Here is an 11806-nt window from a genome sequence, read left to right on the forward strand (position 1 = left end):
TAAACTTCCTCAGCCTCCTCAGGAAGTAAAGCTGCTGGCGAGCTTTCCTGATAGCAGTGTCTGTGTGGAGGGTCCAGGAGAAGTCCTCAGTGATGTTGACTCCAAGGAACTTGAAGCTGCTGACCCTTTCGACCTTGACACCGTTGATGTGGATGGGCTGGTGTTCCCTGACTGGTCGTTTCCGGTAGTCCACTATCATTTCTCTAGTTTTGCTGATGTTGAGAGTCAGGTTATTTTCCAGGCACCACTCGTACAGTGCCATCACCTCCTCTCTATAGGCCGTCTCATCGTTGTCTGTAGGTGTAGGTGACCTGCTCTACCTCCTGAGCTACAGCCACCCCTAAAATATTAAATAATCTAGAAGCATGAAATACATGTCTTTCAGGTTCTCATCTTCTCTTTTTAGTGTTGGTCTTATCCTGCATGAATATGCTGAATTTCAAAAGAAAAGAGAAAAAACAAGAGATCTGGTGCGATTGTCTGTAGGATAATTTCCAAATGTCACATAACGGATATAGGAAGGATTAGAGACTAACAGAGAGATAATTAATAAGCCGATGCTTGAAATAAATGAGGTGGTAGGCAGTTTGGGAGACGTGGGATTGCCAGTGTTTACAAAGCTCTTGCAAAAAATGTTTTTTTTGCTGCCACCCTGACCAGCAGGGGGAGCTCTAACAGAGACAAAGTAACACCATTACCCTTATGTTCTCAAAAGTCACACCAGACTTAGATTAAGTTTAATCATCTCAAAGATTCAGTGTTATGGCCCGTCTAGGCGCGGCCAGACCACAACATAAAGGGTGATCCATCCCCGTCCAACCCAAGCAGCACGTCACACACTTAATATTTTGTGACAGTGATTTATTTACAATGAGTGCAGTTAAACAAAGGAAGGGAGCATATCATAACTTCAGGGTGAACCCAAGGCCAAAACAACAAACAAAAGATAGCCTATCTCAGGAATAAACACAACTTACCTACTCAAAAGAACTAAACCAAACGACAATCACTTTCCTCCCTACCTAACAGAAACAGGAGAAAACTGATCAAACAAAAGGCGGTCCACCCCTACATGCTCTTACATTAACCAACATAGTAACAGTGACACAGTGAACGGTCTGCCGGTTGGGTTGGGCGGCGAGATGAATGAATGGCAGTCCCTGGTGGTCTCTTCTCATCCGCTGCCTCCCGGTCGTCAGCCAATCGGTGCGAGCCATCCACCCTGGATGCACCAACCACGGAGGAGCACCTGCACACTCAAATTTGCATATGATTACAATCCCAGTCGTAACACCCCCTTACCCAAGAATTAACATTACCACCAAAATGTTTAATTCAAGGAGAAAGTGCCCTAGACAGAGTATCAGCCAACACATTCTCTTTCCTTTCTTGTAACTGATCTCCAAGTTAAAATCTTGCAGTAACAAGGACCAGCGCATAAGTCTTTGGTTGGAATTGCGCATTTGGGAAAGAAACACCAGTGGGTTGTGGTCGGTAAACACGTGCACGGGCAAAACACTTGACCCAACATAGACCTCAAAGTGCTGTAAGCAAGTAGTAAGGCAAGAGCCTCCTTTTCAATGGTACTATAATGGGTCTGGTGTCTGTTAAACTTTTCGGAAAAGTAGCAGACGGATGATCTACGCCACGACCATCTTCCTGTAATAAAACAGCGCCTGCACCACACGCGCTGGCATCTACTTCTAATTTAAAGAGCGCTCAAAATTCGGCGCAGCTAGCACTGGTGCACTGCACAACAATGCCTTGGCAGACTCGAATGCCACCTGACATGTGAGACCAATAAAGGCTTTAAAGGGCTAACAAGATCAGTTAGGGGACTAACCACATCAGAGAAATTTCTGCAAACCCTCGATAAACCAGCCCATTCCTAAAAAGCGACGCAGAGCTCTTTTTGTCTGCGGGACAGAAAATCACAATGGCCTGTCTTTCCAGTCACAGGGCGCACTTGCCCTGTCCGACCTGTTTCCCCAAATAAGTAATGGTGGCTTTCCAAACTCACACTTAGAGAGGTTTAATGTGAGAGAAGATTCGCAAAAACGTCTGAACACCTGAGAGAGCGTTTCTAGATGTTCTGACCATGTTGGAGAATAAACGACAATGTCATCCAAGTATGCCTCACAGTTTTTCACTCCACACAATACCCTCTGCATTAGACGCTGGAATGTTGCAGGTGCGTTTCGCAACCCGAAGGGCATTACAGTATATTGGAGGAAATGATCTGGAGTTACAAAAGCGGAGACTTCAGAAGCTTGGGGGTTAACGGAACTTGCCAATACCCTTTTAACAGGTCTAATTTAGTGACAAATGTAGCTGAGCCGACACGATCAATGCAGTCCTCCATTCTGGGAAGAGGAAAGGAATCTGGTTTTGTGACTGCATTAACCTTTCTGAAATCGGTACAGAAACGTGGGGTGTTATCAGGTTTCGGCACCAAAATGCAGGGCGAACTCCACGCACTGTTACTGGGCTCAGCTAACCCATGTTTAACCAGGTACTCTACTTCCTGTTGCATTAAAATCCGCTGTTGGATTCACTCTATAAGCGTGTTGTTTTATTGGCTTATCAACTTCCACAACAATATCATGAAACAGCACAGACGTTTGCCGGGGATGGTCAGAGAAAATCAGCAATTAGCTTCGATCAGATCACTGATATCTTTGCGGGCGGAACCTGACAGATGCGACAGAAAGATTCTAAGTTTCCTAACACTTCTGAGTTTCGCAAACGGGCAACAGGCATACAACCGCTCTTCTCAATCAAGTCATCATCTTGCAAAACATACAGTGGTGGTGCCGAACACACAGAGACAGGCGCTATGGGTGAGGTTTTTCAGCTGCCGCGTCCTCTCTAGAAGCATAGCGTTTAAGCATGTTAACGTGGGCAAACCCTCAATTTCTCCTTCGATCAGGAGTTTTTACTGCGTAGCTAGTGTCACTAATCTTTTGTCCACCTCATAGGGACCGGAAAACTGAGCATGGAGGCTAGACCCGACTAAAGGAAGCAACACCAGAACCTTTTCACCAGGAGCAAAATGTCGGACCACCGTCCTTTATCATACGGGCTTTCATGTTGCCTTGGGTTTGTTCCAAATTTTCACGGGCCAGCTGACATGCCCGGAAAGACGCTCTCTAAAACTGCAAACGTAATCTAACACATTATGTTCGGCTTGATGCGACTCTGATAACCACTTTTCTTTAAGCAGTCGCAGGGGACCGCGCACAGTGTGTCCAAAAACTAAGTCAGCCGGACTAAATCCAAGGGATTCCTGGGTGGCTTCTCTAACAGCAAAAGCAGAAGTGGAAGTCCCTCCTCCCAGTCTTTACCTGATTCAAGGCAGTATTTGCGCAACATGGTTTTTAGGGTTTGATGAAATCGTTCCAGTGCACCTTGACTCTCTGGGTGATAAGGCTGGACCTTTGATGTTTAATTTTTAACTCCTTCAAAACCTGGGCAAACACCTTTGACATAAAGTTTGTTCCCTGATCAGTTTGAACAACTCTGGGTAACCCAAAAGTTGAAAAGAATTTTGTGAGGGCTTTCACAACGTTCTTTGCCTTTAATGTGCGTAATGGGATTGCCTCTGGAAGCGAGTGGCAGCGCACATTACAGTTAATATGTACTGGTGGCCTGATTTCGATTTTGGCAACGGGCCCACACAGTCCAACAGAACCCTCTCAAATGGCTCACCCAACGCTGGAATAGGTGAAGAGGCGCTGGTGGAATCGGTTTATTTGGCTTTCCCACTACCTGGCAAGTATGACATGAGCGACAATATTTCACCACATCCGATTTTAATCCAGGCCAAAAGAAGTTACGTAATACACGGTGATACGTCTTCTTGACCCCAAGATGTCCAGCTAAGCTGGCATCGTGCGCGAGACTGAGAATCTGGAGTCTATATTCCTTTGGCACCAGTACCTGATTTACTCTGTGTAGATCAGTCGAGTCAGGAGACCAAGACCGCAAAAGCACACCGTTCTCAAGGAAATATTTTACTGGCGCTTAGATGCCTCTCTGTCCACAACAGAGGAAAAACAAGGCACCAGTGAAGGGTCACCCTGCTGCGCTTTGATCGACATTTCTCTGGACATGTTTAAGCTTTGATTAATGTCTTCAGGAATCATTTCTGGAACATCACATGCTGATATTTTCACAGACTCAATGGGTGACACAAAAGAGTCGTCTTCATCAAGCGTTGCCATAAACGACCCCGACAAGTCCACCATCTCACCCATTTTACGAGCCTGCGCACGAGTAATTGCGCACGCAGGAAACACCTCTGAAGCGGGTGAGCCTGAATCAGCAGCGAGGGCAGGAACATCAACGACTTCTGGCGGGGGAAAACATGCCCACCAGCTAGATCATTACCCAGAATGAAGGAAACTCCTTCAATTGGCAATCGCTGGCGCACGGCGACTTTAACGTAGCCCGACACTAACGGCGAATGCAGGTTACCATATGCAGAGGGGCTTTGGTCACACTCATTTTTATTCCCCACACTAGTATGTCGGAACCACAGGATGTTTTCTCAGATAAAGGCAGTACAGACTCTAGTAAAAATGAGTGATACGCACCCGTATCTCTCAGGATTGTGACTGGCACTTTATCATTTTCTTCACCTGTCAACGAAACAAAGCCGCGTGACACAAATGGTAGAAACTGCGGGTCGCTGTCAGTTTTCGGGTTTTGTTCAGCCTCCATGCGCACCTTTGGCGAGCAAGCGGTTTTAATCAAACCCACGCCTGCAGGAGATTTAGCGCCCCTCGCTTCTTTCTCTTTAATACCGGGCACGCAGCAATTAAATGTCCTGAGTCCTGACAATAAAAACATTCGCGACCGTTTGATTTAGCAATAAACGCAGGCATATTGTTACGCACTGCTTTTGGTGACCTTTTTCGTTCAGAGAAAATTTCCGGAAACGAATTCTGTGCACAGAACACACTTTTGTGCGTTAAAACAAACTCGTCAGCCAAAAGTGCTGCGTTGGTGAGAGATGAAACCTTTTGCTCGTTTAAATAGGTCACTATGCGTTCTGGCAAACATTTTTTAAAGTCCTCCAGCAAAATAAGAGTTTTCAACTCTTCCACGGTTTTAACTTTACATGAACAACACCATTTCTCAAATAACACATTCTTTTCTCGCGCAAACTCAACAAAAGTCTGGTTAGCAGTTTTATTAAGATTCCTAAATTTCTGCCGATATGCTTCAGGGACAAGTTCATATGCCTGCAACACAGTTTTCTTAAGAGTTTCATAATCTAAACTCTGCTCAATAGACAGGCTTGACCACACTTCCTGGGCTTTTCCCACAAGCTTACATTGAAGTAAGAGGGACCAAAACTCCTTCGGCCACTTCAAAGCAGCGGCTATGCGCTCGAATGCTCTAAAATAAGAGTCTACCTCAGACTCACGAAACGGGGGAACCAACTTGATGTGCTTACTTATGTCAAAGCTGGCAGAAGAAGAAGCACTTGTGCTTGATGACGTCGGGGAAACACCAGCTGAGCCCTTTTCAAGCTCAAGAGCCCTGATACGGAGATGCATAGCCTGCACCTCCAGCTGCCTGTTTCGGGTCTCCACCTCTCTTATGCGGAGCGTGAGGCGCAGATCCTCAGTGGACGTACCTTCACTGGATTCAGAAACCCGACCTTAAAAAAAACAAAACAAACAAACAAAACACACACACACACACACACACACACACACACACACACACACACAAGAACAACAACAACACAGAGAAGAAGAAGAGGGGGTATAGTTTTACTATGCATCATAAAAACGCAATCATGCATCTTCCAACCGTATCTTTCTGTTCTGGCTTTAGAATCATTGGTTGTTTACTGATCCGTACTTTGGGAGTCATACTGTTGTGATACTGGGGAGAAAAGGGTAAGGTTTGATAGACTAAACCATTACACACAAAACTTCAAAACCCTAAAGAGTGTGTGAGACTGCTAGTTGTGTGGTTCAGCAATAAACTTATCTACAAATGTGTTAGTAAAGAGTGACGTGTACTTCTGTCACATTAAGCAACGGTTTAACAAATTTCACTGCAAACTATAAAAGGAATCTGAATTTTAATAGAACATAGTAGTGATGGATTAAGTGCAGGAAACACTAGTATAAGGTGTCTATGGAACAAATCTCCTTCAGTGTTCAAAATGACCAAAGTGAGGACTACAAGCGTTTCTCTCAGTTGGTTGTGTTTAGGGAAAAAGCAGCTAAATACACTGAGACTGCTCCACATTGTTAGCAAGTTAACTCTGGATATCTGTGGGTTTGTCAAACTTGGAGTGAACAAAAGCAGAAAAACAGTAAAAGATGCAGACGGTGAAAGTCTGGTTTATTTCATGAACACAATGAAACATTTTACAGTCCACAGAGCAAAGTAGCATACATGATAAATAGATACACATAACACGACCTGTGAGAAGTAAAACTCATCGTCTTACCACATGTTATATTCTGTAAACTTAAAATAAACCACAGAAATTAGAGTTTAGTGTTTTAAAGTCATCTATTAAAACACGAGTCAACATTACTGAAGTGACACTTTAACGATGCTTCATATCACAGTCTTTATGATGATAAAACATGTTCTCTCATTAGTAGATGTCTGCGCTGTCACTTGTCATGAAAATGTCCAGAGCCTGGGTTCAGCTTCCTCTTCAATTACCATTGATCATTAATAGGGCCCGCAAAAGATTTGTCACATTATGCCCATAAACAACATGCTTTTATAGAAATCATTGTGACACAAAATATTTAGATTCTTGTTTCACAATGTGCATGAACTCAAAATCTTTAGAGTTTCATATTTATAAAGTATCGCAAATAATACATTTATACCATTGTATGAGCCACACTTCTTGTAAAAAAATGATTGGAAATGCGTTTGAAAAAGCTCCTGCTGTGACCTTCCTTCTGTGAGGGCACGCACACTCACACTCACTCACACACACTCACACACTCACTCACACACGCACACACACACACACACACACACACACACACAACTGTTCCTCAGGCCTGACTCTGGGATCCTCTCGTACTCGCTGTCACTTTCATCCAGTTCGCTGTCCTATATTGAAACAATGTTAGGGTCTGATGTTGGATCAATGTTAAATTCTGATTCTGATTTTCCACCACGTTTGCACCCTTGGATAATATTGAAGCAACAATAAAATCATCATTAAAAACCAACAGGACTTCACAGGTATTTCAATCAATACTAAACCACTGCAAATTACCATCAATACTGTGAAAAAGACAATTGTGTATGATATAAAAAAGGATAACCATTATCTGTTAAGCATTATGTTACAATTTAACACAATGTAAAATTGTAACATTGTAAACATAATGTTACAATTTAACACAATGTAAAATTGTAACATTGTAAAAATAATGTTACAATTTTAAATTGCAACATTGTAAAAATAATGTTACAATTTTACATTATGTTACAATTTAACATAATGTAAAATTGTAACATTGTAAACATAATGTTACAATTTTACATTATGTTAAATTGTAACTGTTAAGGGTGGTGAGTTAGCGAACCCAGACGCTGACCTCTCGTTTAAGTTGAACAGTGTCTTTATTTACAGTGAAGCCAAAACCAATCCACAGTTATCCACAGTGCAAGTCCCTTCAGTGCTCCTCTCCCCGTCTCCCCTCGTGTGTCCACAAAACTCCAGAGAATCAGTGAAGTCTCCCCTTCTGTCTCGTTCGCTTCCAGGCTTGGTGCAATACTCCAGCGCTGTCTGTCACTCAGCCACACCGTTAAACAGCCCTGCCAACGATGGTGGATAATTGGCAGTAGCTGGCGACAAATCGGTCGCAGGTGAGGCAGCTCAGAGCGGCAGCACTTCCGGGTCTGAGGTCTTCCGTTGCTACGCGACCGCGTGACAATCGCAGCGGAGCCGGAGAAAAAGCAGAGCGAGAGAGAGGAGAACAAACACACACACAGGTCGACCGGTCGGGGCACCGTCCGACTCTAACAGTAACATAATGTAAAATTGCAACATTGTAAACATAATGTTACAATTTTACATTATGTTAAATTGTAACATAATGTAAAATTGTAACATTGTAAACATAATGTTACAATTTTACATTAAAATTGCAACATTGTAAACATAATGTTACAATTTTAAATTGTAACATAATGTAAAATTGTAACATTATGTTTACAATGTTACAATTTTACATTATGTTAAATTGTAACATAATGTAAAATTGTAACATTATGTTTACAATGTTGCAATTTTAATGTAAAATTGTAACATTATGTTTACAATGTTGCAATTTTACATTATGTTACAATTTAACATAATGTAAAATTGTAACATTATATTTACAATGTTACAATCAGTAGCGGTTTTAGATACGGGCGACACGGGCAGTTGACCGGGGCTGCATCCTGGTGGGGGGCGGCATCACGGGCATCGGCAAAATAAATAAATAAATAAATTGCTCATACTCATGCTGCCCCGACATCAGCCAGCGCATATTGGGAATGGCATAGGCACCGATCGGTTTTCTATCGCCCATTTGCTGGGAGTAAGGGCGCCCTCCGTTTGCGAGGTGCGCCTGCTTCTTGCAGCACAGGGAGGAGAGGGCGGGGCGGCGGGGGATTCTCTGGCTGACTGGAGCAGCATCTAATAACCAACTCGCAAAATAAAACAAAATTAAAACAAACCAACAACACGAAAACACCAGACATCATGATACAGACTTATAATTTGCACTGATGTTTTTTCGAAATTCTATACCTGAAAAGTGAGCGCGAGAGCTCTCGGTGCGCCTGCGCGCTGCTGAAGTCAAAGTAAACTTTATTGTCATCTCCGCTACATACAGTCCAGTATGTAGAGAGACGAGACGACGAGGCTCCAGTTACAGCAGTGCAAGTAAACAAACAACAAATATAAGAAGAGTAAGAAAATAAATATATACTTTAGGATTCGGGGTAAAGGGATCAATAACAATTTAAAATGTATATATTAAGCACCCACAGTGACACAGGTGTCACTGCCCCTTTACACATTGAGGACACTTTCTGTTAATGTTTCAGAATTGACTGTCCCATGGTTTTTATGACGGTAAAAAATGGGTCTGGGCTCTTAACACTGGAAGTGTTGGAGTAGTTGTCAAACAGCTAACAGGTCATCTGCAGAGGAATGGCTTATCTGAAGAGTTTCAGTCAGGTTTCAGAGCTCATCACAGCACAGAAACAGCTTTAGTGAAGGTTACAAATGATCTTCTTATGGCCTCTGACAGTGGACTCATCTCTGTGCTTGTCCTGCTAGACCTTAGTGCTGCGTTTGATACTGTTGACCATAATATCCTATTAGAGCGATTAGAACATGCTGTAGGTATTACAGGTACTGTGCTGCAGTGGTTTGTATCATATCTGTCTAATAGACTCCAATTTGTTCAAGTAAATGGAGAGTCCTCTTCACACACTAAGGTCAATTATGGTGTTCCACAGGGTTCGGTGCTAGGACCAATTCCATTTACATTATACATGCTTCCCCTAGGCAGCATCATTAGAAGACATAGCATAAATTTTCACTGCTATGCAGATGACACGCAGCTCTATCTGTCCATGAAGCCGGGTAACACACACCAATTAGTTAAACTGCAGGAATGCCTTAAAGACATAAAGACCTGGATGGCCGCTAACTTTCTGCTTCTTAATTCAGATAAAACTGAAGTTATTATACTTGGCCCTGAAAATCTTAGAAATATGGTATCTAACCAGATTCTTACTCTGGATGGCATTACCTTGGCCTTCAGTAATGCTGTGAGGAACCTTGGAGTCATTTTTGACCAGGACATGTCCTTCAACGCACATATTAAACAAATATGTAGGACTTCTTTCTTCCATTTGCGCAATATCTTTAAATTAGAAATATCCTGTCTCAGAGTGACGCTGAAAAACTAGTTCATGCATTTATTACTTCCAGGCTGGACTACTGTAATTCTTTATTATCAGGATGTCCTAAAAACTCGCTGAAAAGCCTTCAGCTGATCCAAAATGCTGCAGCAAGAGTCCTGACAGGGACTAGAAAGAGAGAGCATATTTCTCCTGTTTTGGCCTCCCTTCATTGGCTTCCTGTTAAATCCAGAATTGAATTCAAAATCCTGCTCCTCACATACAAGGTCTTAAATAATCAGGCCCCATCTTATCTTAATGACCTTGTAGTGCCATATCACCCTATTAGAGCACTTCGCTCTCGCTCTGCAGGCCTACTTGCTGTTCCTAGAGTATTTAAAAGTAGAATGGGAGGGAGAGCCTTCAGTTTTCAGGCCCCTCTTCTGTGGAACCAGCTTCCAGTTTGGATTCGGGAGACAGACACTATCTCTACTTTCAAGATTAGGCTTAAAACTTTCCTTTTTGCTAAAGCATATAGTTAGGGCTGGACCAGGTGACCCTGAATCCTCCCTTAGTTATGCTGCAATAGACGTAGGCTGCCGGGGATTCCCAGTTTTCAGTTTTATTTGTCATATCCAAGTTAGCACAGGGTCAACATTGCAATGAAATGTGTTTGACGAGCAGCAGTCACTCAGCAGCATGATACAGTAGGAGAAAATATAACAAAATATAATAAAATAAAATAAAATAAAAATAAAAAATAGTAAAGAGCAAAATATTAGAGAGACATGGTAAAAGAGAAAAGATGACTAAATATATATGTATCTATAAATATAAATATATGTACACTAGTGATTAAATAAGAAAATCTTGAAAAGAAATATGACGGGAGGGCAGATGGGATATTGCACAGGAATGAGCAGCAGAAAATTACAGTATTGCACTTTTTAAATATAAATATCAATAACAATAAAGTGAAGTGACCAGTGCAGATTAAACAGAGTACTTGTGAAGCTGCAGGGTAGCTTCTGAGTGCTGTGTTGTGTGTGTTTAAGTGTTGTGGTTGAGGTGTCGTATGGCTTGGTGGTAAAAACTGTTTTTAAGTCTTGTAGTCCGAGCAGACAGACTCCTGTAACGTCTGCCAGATGGTAACAAGGAGAAGAGCTGATGTGCTGGGTGGCTGTGGTCCTTGATGATGCTGTGTGCTTTACGGAGGATTCGCTGGAGATAAATGTCCTGAATGGCAGGAAGCCTCGTGCCAGTGATGTGCTCTGCTGCCTTCACCACCCTCTGTAGTGATTTACGGCTGCTGGCAGAGCAGCTTCCGTACCAAAACTGTGATGCAGCTCGTCAGCAAGCTCTCAATTGCACACCTGTAAAAATTTGAGGTGATGTTGGCGTTCATGCTAAACTTCCTCAGCCTCCTCAGGAAGTAAAGCTGCTGGCGAGCTTTCCTGATAGCAGTGTCTCAATTTTCTCCTTCGATCAGGAGTTTTTACTGCGTAGCTAGTGTCACTAATCTTTTTGTCCACCTCATAGGGACCGGAAAACTGAGCATGGAGGCTAGACCCGTCCAGGAGAAGTCCTCAGTGATGTTGACTCCAAGGAACTTGAAGCTGCTGACCCTTTCGACCTTGACACCGTTGATGTGGATGGGCTGGTGTTCCCTGACTGGTCGTTTCCGGTAGTCCACTATCATTTCTCTAGTTTTGCTGATGTTGAGAGTCAGGTTATTTTCCAGGCACCACTCGTACAGTGCCATCACCTCCTCTCTATAGGCCGTCTCATCGTTGTCTGTAGGTGTAGGTGACCTGCTCTACCTCCTGAGCTACAGCCACCCCTAAAATATTAAATAATCTAGAAGCATGAAATACATGTCTTTCAGGTTCTCATCTTCTCTTTG

General features: G+C 42.8%; 1 long non-coding RNA gene across 2 annotated transcripts; it reads right to left on the reverse strand.

Annotated features, from left to right (window-relative positions):
• Window positions 1-1150: 1150 nt before the first annotated feature.
• On the reverse strand, window positions 1151-8015 carry LOC109198013 (uncharacterized). 2 transcript variants are annotated; one of them, XR_002059001.2, is made up of 3 exons: window positions 7599-8015; window positions 5462-5668; window positions 1151-1249 (listed from the first exon to the last, which is right to left on the reverse strand). It is a non-coding gene; the product is annotated as an uncharacterized LOC109198013 (long non-coding RNA). The 2 variants fall into 2 exon arrangements; XR_003217373.1 differs by having other exon boundaries at window positions 1151-1256.
• Window positions 8016-11806: the final 3791 nt, after the last annotated feature.

Source organism: Oreochromis niloticus, unplaced genomic scaffold (assembly GCF_001858045.2).
Source record: "Oreochromis niloticus isolate F11D_XX unplaced genomic scaffold, O_niloticus_UMD_NMBU tig00000642_pilon, whole genome shotgun sequence".
NCBI lineage: Eukaryota > Metazoa > Chordata > Actinopteri > Cichliformes > Cichlidae > Oreochromis > Oreochromis niloticus.